Source organism: Bos indicus x Bos taurus, chromosome 14, assembly GCF_003369695.1.
Source record: "Bos indicus x Bos taurus breed Angus x Brahman F1 hybrid chromosome 14, Bos_hybrid_MaternalHap_v2.0, whole genome shotgun sequence".
Taxonomy (NCBI): domain Eukaryota; kingdom Metazoa; phylum Chordata; class Mammalia; order Artiodactyla; family Bovidae; genus Bos; species Bos indicus x Bos taurus.
This window is the reverse complement of record NC_040089.1, coordinates 71,000,772-71,012,926: the sequence shown is the minus strand read 5'-3', so window position 1 is coordinate 71,012,926 and position 12,155 is coordinate 71,000,772.

Genomic DNA, 12,155 nt, shown 5'->3' with positions numbered 1-12,155 from the left:
TCAACATCTGTGGAAAGGAAGGGAAGGAAAAAAAAATAGAAGGAGAAACTGGGCTGGATGGACTCACCATGTAGGCCTCTGCTGACCCTACAGGAAGCTCTGAGGCCAGGTGGTCTTCTGAATTGTAGCAAGCTGGGTGAAAAGGTTGAGCCTCCAGCTGATGAGTCACTGTTTGAAGGCTCTCCCAGGAAGGGGGCCAGCCTTGGGCAGCTGGAGGAATAAGCCCTTCAGTCTCAAATAGGATCTTAACAGCGTACCCAGCATCCTCTACATCTTTCCTCACAAAATACTATTGAAATAACGGGAAAAATAGAAAAATGTAAATGGATTTGTAATGAATCAATGAATCTGGAATATCAGGAGAGGTGTCTCTAGCAAAACTGAATAAGGAAGACTTTCTGGAAAAAGTTGGTGGAAAAGGATCGATAGAATTACCCAAGAGAACAAAGGAACTGAAGTGATATTCAAGCTTCAGAGAAATATCCCAAACAAGTCCCAAAATATCTCAGGCAGCTCAGTCCAGTTCAGTCACTCAGTTGTGTCCAACTCTTTGTGACCCCATGGACTGCAGCACGCCAAGCCTCCCTGTCCATCACCAACTCCCAGAGTTTACTCAAACTCCTGTCCATCGAGTCGGTGATGCCATCCAGCCATCTCATCCTCTGTTGTCCCCTTCTCCTCCTGCCTTCAGTCTTTCCCAGCATCAGGGTTTTTCCAATGAGTCAGCTCTTCACATCAGGTGGCCAAAGTATTGGAGTTTCAGCTTCAGCATCAGTCCTTCCAATGAATATTCAGGACTGATCTCCTTTAGGATGGACTGGTTGGCTCTCCTTGCAGTCCAAGGGACTCTCAAGAGTCGGTAGATACAAAGACAGACTGCCAAATCTCAGGCAGAATGCCAAATAATCCCAAACCAGAAATGAGGCCGTGTGAGGAAGCGTGCCACAGGCATGCCTGACTGCAGAGTGAGACGAATGAGCCAGCCCCACACTCCCTGAGAACCCAGGACAACCAAGTGCAGAAGGTAGCTCCAAAAAGGAATGTGGGCCGGGAGGCAGGGGCAATGAGTCAACAATAAACTGAGTTAAATGCTGCTGGAGATTAAATAGGAATGGACATGAGTTCGGGCAAACTCAGGGAGACAGTGGAGGAAGGTCCGGCGTGCTGCAGTTCATCGGGTCGCAAAGAGTCGGATCCGACTGAGCAACTGAACAATCACCACCCCGTTTTACAGGTAAGGGAAATGAAACAAAAAGGGATTCAATGACTTGACCAAAGTTCACACAGCTTTATTGAAAAACATTTGACATTTTACAAAATTCATTATTTCTTGTGTACCATTAAATGATTTTTGGTAAGTTTACTGAATGGTTGCAACCATTACCATAAATTAGTTTAAGAACGTGTTTATCTCAGTTAGATCCCTCTTGCTCATTTACAGTTAATCCATCCCATCCCTAACCTCAAGCAACCACTAACCTACTTTCTTTCTACAAAAACTTGCATTTTCTGGGTATCCGTATAAATGGAATGATGCAATATGTGGCTGTGTTTGGCTTCCTTCACTTAACACGATGTGTTTGCTGTTGAAGTAGCGAGCATGTGTCAGTAGTTTTTTTCCATTTTATTGTATTCCGTGGAACATCTACCAATTTTGTCTCTCCCTTCATCAGTCAATAGACATTTAGGCTGTTCCCAGTTTGGGCTATGATGAATAATGCTAGGTGCATTATTGGAATACAAACCTCGACAGTGGGAAGAAAGTTCACAGTTCATCTGTATGCTGCTTGGAGTGAAACAGCTTTCTCTGGCTTATTTTCACAAAGCTATCCTCCTGTGTTTCAGTCTCCAGCCATGGGGATTGTGCCATGCTCAAACTCACCCCTGGCAGACCCACACCACTAGGCTTCCATCCACAACAGGACATGAATGAACTCCAGGGTAGTGCCATTGGGTTTAAAACTGAAATTCCTGGAGGCAAGATGAATGATATTAACTTAAGTAAAGTCTACAGAAAAATACCTGGACTATGTGTGGTGATTGTTATTATGATTAGTATCCACAAAGTCATGGCTGACTTAGCTGTGTTTTATTTCTTGATATTATAGAAAATTATTTAATTTTATTCAGGTAAGAAAGATGTTTCTTATTTATGAAATTATAACAGTTAATGATTAGCTCTAAGTCACAGTTAAGTATGAAATCTATGCATTACCATTTTAACCTGCTATAAAAACTTCAGAATAAAATGTTGTTATAGCTCTAGAGTGGTGAAAAATAAAACTGCTCAGCATCCTTCTTCTGAACCTTGTTCTCCTAAATCCTCTGTATCAACCGTTGGCATTCCCATCCACCCAACCACCAAGCTAGAAGTCTGAGAAGCATCCTATATGTTCTCCATCTTTCTCATCCACTCTGTCCACCCAATTAGCCACCAGGTGTCCCCTCTCTTCCCTCCTTCCCATCCTACTGAACCTGTCATGGCCGTTCTCCTGGATTCCTGCAAAGAGCCAAGCTCATCAGGTGGTATTGTCTACACTGTAGTCACTGAAAGATCTGCCGTGGTCTGGCCCTACCCCACTTCTCCAGGCTCATCTCCCACGGCTCCTTGCCTTCATGTTTCAGAAACACCAAAGCACTTGTAATTCCTCACACACACATTTTCAAAGGTTATTCCTTCTGTCTAGAATCTCCAACAGTCTCTCAATCTGCTTTTTCACATCCACGGTTTAATGTGATACTCTAGAACCATGTCCAAAATGCCTTTCTTGACCCCCAAAGCTGGATCAAATCCCTGTTGCCTGACTCCCTCAGTCCCCAGGCACGCCTCATCATTGCATTTATCATTTTCAGCTGCAGCAACTTCTTCATGGGAAGATTGAGAATAAGACAATCCCAAATTCAAATCTGTCTCTGTTACTGACTAGTGCTGTCACTTACAAGCTGGTGATTTTGAGCAAGGTCCTTAGAGTCTCAGTTTTCTAATCTGAAAAATGGGTCATAAAGAAGAGGAAATGCTCAGCTATTAAAAAGAATGCATTTGAATCAGTTCTAATGAGGTGGATAAAACTGGAGCCTATTATACAGAGTAAAGTAAGTCAGAAAGAAAAACACCAATACAGTATATTAACACATATATATGGAATTTAGAAAGATGGTAACGATGACCCTATATGCGAGACAGCAAAAGAGACACAGATGTAAAGAACAGACTTTTGGACTCTGTGGGAGAAGGCAAGGGTGGGATGATTTGAGAGACTAGCATTGAAACATTTATATTACCATATGTGAAATAGATCACCAGTCCAAGTTCAATGCATGAAACAGAGCACTCAAAGCCGGTGCACTGGGATGACCCTGAGGGATGGGATGGGGAGGGAGGTGGGAGGGGTTTCAGGATGGGGAACACATGTACACCCATGGCGGATTCATGTCAATGTATGGTAATAACCACCACAATATTGTAAAGTAATTAGCCTCCAATTAAAATAAATTAATTTTTTAAAACAACAATGATGCCTAGAAAGTACTTTGCACGATGTTTGGCAAATTATAAACCTCAGAATCAGAGCCGGTGTTGTTGCGCCTCCCCTTGTGGACTTACTCCGCTTCACCTGCAGGGCGTCTGTGCCTGACACAGAGGACTCATCGGTGCCTGCCGCTCCAGTGGAGCCCTGGACAGAGGAGTGAGTGGCTGGGGGAATGGGAGCACCGGCCGCTCTTTCACAGATTGCAACGGAAATCCAGGGCGACGTCTGAGGGTTTCAGGCTTAGCTCCTTGTTCCTTGGGCACATCACACTCATCTTTCTGTGCCTCCCTGATCCGTCGCCATACCTCCCTGGCACCCAGGTTGCAAGCATCCTTGGCAGCCTCTCCGAACTCTGGGCAGGACTGGGGTGGTCTGCACTCAACTCCATCCATGCACAGTTTACTAAATGTAAGAAACCGCTTCAAGAAATAATCTTAGTGATTTGTGTCATCTTTTCTTCCTGGAACAGAAAACAGGAAATGCAGACGATAGAATTGGGGGAGGGAGAAACCATCTCTTCTCAGAGTTGAAAAGAACAAGTGGGGACTTCCCTAGCAGTACCTGGATAGGAATCTGCCTGCCAGTGCAGGGGCCATGGGTTCGATCCCTGGTCCAGGAAGATTCCATGCACCATGGAGCAGCTGAGCCCGTGGGCCACACCTACTGGAGCCCGCATGCCCTAGAGACGGTGCTTCACAACAAAAGAAGTCCCTGCAGTGAGAAGTGCCTGCCCCACAACAAAGACCTAACACAGCCACAAGTAAATAGATGAACAAAAGGACAGTTCGGTTCAGTGCAGTTGCTCAGTCGTGTCCGACTCTTTGAGACCCCATGGGCTGCAGCACGCCAGGCCTCCCTGTCCATCACCAACTCCCAGAGTTTACTCAAACTCATGTCCATCAAGTCGGTGATGCCATCCAACCATCTCATCCTGTCGTCCCCTTCTCCTCCTGCCTTTCCCAGCTTCAGGGTCTTTTCCAATGAGTTGATTCTTGGCATCAGGTGGCCAAAGTACTGGAGTTTCAGCTTCAGCATCAGTCCTTCCAGTGAGCACTCAGGACTGATTTCCACAAGTGACCATAAAATGAGAACATTCGGCCCTCAGCTGAGAAATAAAGATAGTCAGAGGGCCATCAGGCCCAGAGTTGCCACCTGTGTCCTCCCCTCTCCAGCTGCTCGTGGGCAGGGGGAGGCCCAGAGGGAACCGAATGGCTCTGCCCCCAGTAAGGATGTCCCTTCTGCTATCAGCTGGCATGTCCCACTTTTCTCATTCATTTTGTCCCCTCCTGACGGTGGCCCAGCTATGAGCGAGAAGGACGCTCACGCCGTATTAACACCACATATTCATTCATTCCTCCCAAGGGTTAGAAAAGAAAAGTAACAATTCTAAGAACTTCCCTTCCAATCGACATTCTTAGCAAATACATTTTAATAAGATAATGCAAATCCTGCTATGTACCAAATTGGTATTTTCCTTTGCCAGCCAGCCACCAGGCCCATTTCATACAAGGCATCAGAGACTCCATCTCCCAGTGTTTGGGGGACTCATGGTGAAGTCTAAGTGTATTAATAATATAAAATATTGCCACTAAAAATATAGATACTGTTCTACAGAAATAGACAGATGTTTCCTAGTGAGTAATGAGTACCATTTTCCTCCAGCTTTCCTAACAGTCTGAAGCTAAAAACAAACACACATTTTTATGTAAACTAGACCCATCTCAATATTAAGAATGTAACTGACAGTCCAGAAAATTTAGAGAAAGAAATGACAACCCACTCCAGTTTTCTTGCTTGGAGAATTTCATGGACAGAGGAGCCTGGCGGGCTACAATCCAGAGGATCGAAAAGAATCAGACACAACTGAGTGACAACCACCACTGACAGTCCAAAAAATTTAGAAGTCAAGAATCAGATTTTTTTCTCTTTATTGTCACATGTATATGTGTATGTATGTACATGTTTACATGTACATATGCATACACACATGTAATGTTCTTGAGAAAAATCCATTCATTTCATTAATTAACCTGCTCAAGACAGGTAAATTGAAGGAAAGGGGGCAAGTTGGGACATTTTGATCCTGCCTGACATTCTTACTTCATGCTTGAAATGGGACCTCAAAGAAGCATGGAGTGTTGGGGCCAGAAGTTCCTTCAAGATCAAAGGGCAAGCTCTTCTCACTAGTGAGGAAACCAGGGTCCAGAAAAGTCAAGCGACTTCCCCAGAGCACACAGCCAGCTGGCAGGAGAGCTGAAAAAACCTACATAGATTCTAGTAAGACAACTCCTCAGAGAACTGGGTTATGAGATATGGGAGAGACACCAGTCAGCCTCTTGCCTGAAAGAAGTTCCTTCCTTAAAATCTTTAAGACGGAAATTTCCAAACTCAGTAGTCCTCTGGACCTGATCATGACATAGCAAGGACATACCAGCAGTGATGCTGGCAAGGGTCAATGAGCAGTGTGTGTGTGTGTGTGTGTGTGTGTGTTCATGTCTGTGTGTGTGTTCACGTCTGTGTGTTTGTGTCTGTGTGTTTTCCTGTGTGTGTGCGTTCATGTCTGTATGTGTATTCGTGTCTGTGTATGTGTTCGTGTGTGTGTGTGTGTGTATGTGTGTAGGCACAGCTGGGAATGGGGAACTCGGCCCCACGAATGAGGTCTTGAAGGGCGTGCCTGCCCTGGCCTCCTCCTCCTCTCCTCATTCGCCCTCTCCCTCCGCTGCCATTCCCTCCTCTTCCCTTCTCCTCCCAGGCACCTGAACCACTCCTCCAGGTCTCCTGCCTGCACATGGTCAGTCAAGTCCAGGGACTTCTGTGACTCCAACAACTAAATTATAGCAATAGTTCAGTGACATAATTGGTAGCACAATGGCCTAATGTTCGAAAGACCCCTTCAGTCTCAAGATAAGGTTGTGGAGGGCAGGGTCATTACTTCATATGATGTGATATTGTTCAGTTAATCAGCAATAATTTTTGAGAATCTGCTCTCGGAGGACATCCTCATCGACTGTAGAGAACAGCAGTGGCGAAAGGCCGCAGCAGGCACTGGGCTCACCCTCGCTCTGAGGTCAGGTTCACCCTCCAGAGCTCTCAGAGAGCAGAGAAGGGGCTGCGGGGGGAGGAAGGGAAGGGAGGAGAGGGCGGTCACTAACGAGCTCCCCTGCACACGTGACAAATTGGGTGCTCCACGCGTGAAACCCCAATGACACTCTGAAGAAAAACCAGGAGTAAAACAGCACAAATTCCTCCATCTCCTAAAAGCATTGCTTAGTACACACATGAAATTTACAAAATCACTTAAATGTTTTTTTGTCTAAAGAATTTCAGTCACAACATTTCAGGATTTTTTTCCATTCTATTACCCAACTTTTAAAAGTGGATGAAATAGGTTGCCATTCCAAAAAAGGTTAGATTCTGTCACTAGCCTACATAAGTTTTCAGAGAAAAGTGATGCCTCTGAAAACCAATCACATCTAGACTATACATTTGTTTATCAAATATATGTGTTGTGAACATATACTCCTACATCAATATTTCCACACAATGTATTTTTCACAGAAATTAACATAAGTTCATTAAATCCTACTTACATCTTCCAGAAATGATACAGAGAGAGGGTAGGGATAGACACATAATCTTAGGCGTGAAGGACAGACAAGGGGCAAGTTTTTATTCAATGAAAAGTGAGCTAAATGTTTTCATTTTAAAGAAAAACATAGATAATTAGCCAGATAGTAAAATGCTTAGACTTCTGATCTAAATTACGTGTAACTATCTTGTGATAGAAGAAATTTTTGCATACTGAGGTATGGAGATGTCATTCTGGCTTATATATGATCTGGCTTGAACATAGTGCTAACTGGAACAGCCTATCTCACGGCTTGTCTGAGGTACATTGTACATCTGCTTTAATCATTAAAAAGAATGCATTTACCAGGCAGTATAGAATGCCCACTTTGAAGACAGTGATAAACGCCCCAGGGCACCAGGGCTGTCACTCCTTCAAAGACAAGGCTTCCTTCTCGGCCACCAGGGTCCTGCTGACGCACCGTGTACATGCTCTCTGCCTCTTTGGAAACCTTGGAGGAGTTTGACGTTCATTCTTTGTTCTGACAGATGTTTCCGGCATCCGAGATGGAGCTGAGTGGCCTTTGTGGATACAGTTTCAGACTCATTCCTTCATGAATTTTCTGAACCATATCGAACTCAAAGTCACTACCAGCCATTTTCAAAACAGTATCAGCTGGTAGATGCCACTGTAAATGTACGCAAAATGGAACCATTTTGGACCCAAATCAACCCTTACTTAACAAGTACCCTCACTTCTTGCCAGCTCAAATCCTACGTCTTGACAAACAGCTTATATAATTTTGTGCTATTAGTCTATACAAGTGTTGCTAGTTACTCAGTTATGTCTGACTCTTTGCAACCCCGTAGACTGTAGCCCACCAGGCTCCTCTGTCCGTGGAATTCTCCAGGCAAGAACACTGCAGTTGGTAGCCTTCTCCAGGGGATCTCCCCAACCCAGGGATCAAACCCAGGTCTCCTGCATTGCAGGCAGATTCTTTACTGTCTGAGCTGCAGCGAAGCCCACACCCAACTTTGGAGACAAGCCTCCCCCATTTTGTAGACTGCTGGAACACAGTTCAAGTGCTTCTTGAATTTGTCTCCCAGGCTGGAGTTCTCAGTTTGACTGGAATGAAATTCTTTTCTATTCCCACTATAAATTGTCTGTTGATTATTTCCATGGATATTCATAAACAAAGGTATGAGAAACGCTGGACTGGAAGAAACACAAGCTGGAATCAAGATTGCCAGGAGAAATATCAATAACTTCAGATATGCAGATGACACCACCTTTATGGCAGAAAGTGAAGAGGAACTAAAAAGTCTCTTGATGAAAGTGAAAGTGGAGAGTGAAAAAGTTGGCTTAAAGCTCAACATTCAGAAAATGAAGATCATGGCATCCAGTCCCATCACTTCATGGGAAATAGATGGGGAAACAGTGGAAACAGTGTCAGACTTAATTTTTCTGGGCTCCAAAATCACTGCAGATGGTGACTACAGCCATGAAATTAAAAGACACTTACTCCTTGGAAGGAAAGTTATGACCAATCTAGATAGCATATTCAAAAGCAGAGACATTACTTTGACAATAAAGGTTTGTCTACTCAAGGCTATGGTTTTTCCAGTGGTCATGTATGGATGTGAGAGTTGGACTGTGAAGAAGGCTGAGCGTCGAGGAATTGATGCTTTTGAACTGTGGTGTTGGAGAAGACTCTGGAGAGTCCCTTGGACTGCAAGGAGATCCAACCAGTCCATGCTGAAGGAGATCAGCCCTGGGATTTCTTTGGAAGGAACGATGCTAAAGCTGAAACTCCAGTACTTTGGCCACCTCATGTGAAGAGTTGACTCATTGGAAAAGACTCTGATGCTGGGAGGGATTGGGGGCAAGAGGAGAAGGGGACGACAGAGGATGAGATGGCTGGATGGCATCACTGACTCGATGGGCGTGAGTCTGAGTGAACTCCGGGAGTTGGTGATGGACAGGGAGGCCTGGCATGCTGCGATTCATGGGGACGCAAAGAGTCAGACACAACTGAGCGACTGATCTGATCTGATCTGATTGGGACTGTTGTTCCCCTAAAGTTCTATAATCCTAAGAAATAATTCCAAATAAACTTTAGATAATGAATATTTTATTTTTCTACTTTATACTGAAGAGGAGAAAGGAAAAGATTAACCTTTATGGACAGCTATCTGATACCTAGTGTTGGATACTTCACAACCATTATTTACTTTATTTTAAAGAGGTTTCTACTGAAATCAAAATTATGATCATTTCCAATATCTCCATATCACTTATTATAGCAAACATTCAAATTAGAAACCCGTTTTCAATTTTATTATAAATTTTGCCCCCAAAAATGTATATTTTGTTCACCAACATAGTACCCTTTACGTCTTTTGTATCACTAGAAAACATCAGAATATTTGAAGATTTTGATAAACATATCAAATTACAAGCAACCCATTGCACCAAAAATAAAGGCTGAATTTTCTTGCTGTAGAGGGGGAAGAAACTGACTTTTTCCTCCTTCTATTATGTTTTTGAAGTAATAAAAGCCTATTAATACAAAATGACACATTTCAGCGTGAAAAATGCAGGCTGTGCAAAGTGTGAGGTTCTCACTGTACTAACAACAGACCCACATTACACAGATGGAGTTCCTTTCCTTATTCGCCTCATAGATGTTAAGAGCAGCACACACAGCTTTTTCACTGTAGATGAACACTTGGTAAACTATCAAGCAGACCTTTCACTAGTGTGTTTCCCTAGGCCTACTGTAACTAAGTTTGTAGCCTCGATGTAACAAGAGTAAAAGATTTGTCATTGAATACATATATCCCCATAACTGTAGCACATCTCAGCGGTTGTTCTCAGCACATGGTTAGTTGTTAGTTTTTGTTTCTTTTTTTTTTTCTTTTTTGTTTTAATTTCAGGAAAAACTAATGAGTTTCCAGAAGCAGTGTGAGTGCTTTGGGGCCGAATGTGATTTAAAACCAGCAGTAAAAGAAAAAGAAGGCAGGGAAGGTAGCTGGTTAATTGACCTTTATTGTGCCTTCTGGTTCATTTAGAAATGGAAATTAAATTAACATGATAATTCAGTCCTACTGTGTTAAGGCTGCTATAAACCCATTAAATTTTATGGCCATTGATTTAGCATTTTTTTCTATTAACTGGGTTTAATTTTCAAAATTGTCATGCAGGTTCTGAAAAGTGCTTCATCCACTCCGGTTCCTCCAAGTTACTAATGTGTAGCTTTTCCTCTAATAGTACTCACTTAATTATTCAAGCGCAGAGGGCCCAACTGCCCTCAAATGCCTGAATTAATTTAGAAATGAGTGCCATTGAAAGTCTTCTTAAGAAGCAAGGAACGTTCAGAGATAGTAAAAGTCAGTGAAATGTCCTAAAGCATATATCTAGCTTTTTAAAAACTGTACCTTAAAACTAATCCAGGTAAATAAAGGGCCAGAAGAAGGTTTTGTGTTGGTGTTTTTCAGCTTCTTGATAACATGAAAATCTTTTAAAATGCAACAATTCCTTATAGTTCATTTAGGTGTTCAAACATCTTTTTAGCTACTAATTTAGAATCGTGACCAGTCAAAATTTCTATTTTTGAACTTCTAAATGATACCAATTTTTACTTAAAGTTAAAACTACTTTCTTGATTCTCTCTTATGGAGATGTAGGCCCTAAGAAAGGGCTTCCAAGGTAGCGCAGTTGGTAAAGAATCCATCTGCTGATGCAAGAGACACAGGTTCAATCCTTGGGTCAGGAAGATCCCCTAAAGAAGGAAATGGCAACCCACTCCAGTATTCTTGCCTGGAGAATCCCATGGACAGAGGAGCCTGGCGGGATACAGTCTATGGGGTCTCAAAGAGTCGGACATGACTGAGGGTGCACACAGTTCATCCTAAGAGTATAGTTTACAGAGCTCATTTTTAGCTACTAACTCAAATATTAGTTTTATTTTGAAACCTATTGACACTTGAGGTCTCAGAGCGTTTGAAAAGGATTCTCTATCTTAACCTTATAGTATTCCTGAAAAGTAAAAATGTAATAATTTTGCCTTTCTGATTCTTTACCACTAAAGAAAAAGAGGTAACTGATGGGCCTCCAGGCCTACAACTATAAACCAGGCCTGTAAGCAGTGCTGGACTTTCAACCCCAGTTTATAAATTCAAAGAACTGATGAGTGGCCACTCTTTTTTGACTACACCATCAGCATTTTTTATTATTTTCAAGTGGTATGTTCAATTAAAATAGCTCAACTTTTTAAAATGCTACATTATGGCTGATTTGTTTATAGTTTATAGACAACTTTATAGACAGTTTACAGCTGTCTTTATGTGTGCTTTTGATAGTTTTAACAATTGACAATCATAATTAAAGACCCTCAGAGCTTCTGAAGATATTGTTGTTATAAAATGGCATATAACTATTTCATTCCCTTCTGGGCAAAGTAAACCAGGTTCTTCATTATCCAAGCTACCTAACCATCTCATCCTCTGTCATCCCCTTCTCCTCCTGCCTTCAATCTTTCCCAGCATCAGGGTCTTTTCCAATGAGTCAGTTCTTCACATCAGGTGGCCAGAGTATCAGAGCTTCAGCTTCAGCATCAGTCCTTCCAATGAATATTCAGGGTTGATTTCCTTTAGGATGGAGTGGTTGGATTTCCTTGCAGTCCAAGGGACTCTCAAGAGTCTTCTCTAGCACCACAGTTTGAAAGCATCAATTCTTCGGTGTTCAGCCTTCTTTATGGTCCAGCTCTCACACCTGCACGTGACTACTGGAAAAAACCATAGCTTTGACTACACAGACCTTTGTCAGCAAAGTGATGTCTCTGCTTTTTAATATGTTGTCTAGGTTTGTCATAGCTTGTTTGCATGCTCAGTCGTGTCAGACTCTTTGTGACCCCTGAACTGTAGCCAGCCAGGCTCCTCTGTCCATGGAATTTTCCAGGCAAGATTACTGGAGTGGGTTGCCATTTCTTACTCCAGGAAATTTTCCTGATCCAGGGATCAAACCCATGAGTCTCCTGCATTGGCAGGCAGGTTCTT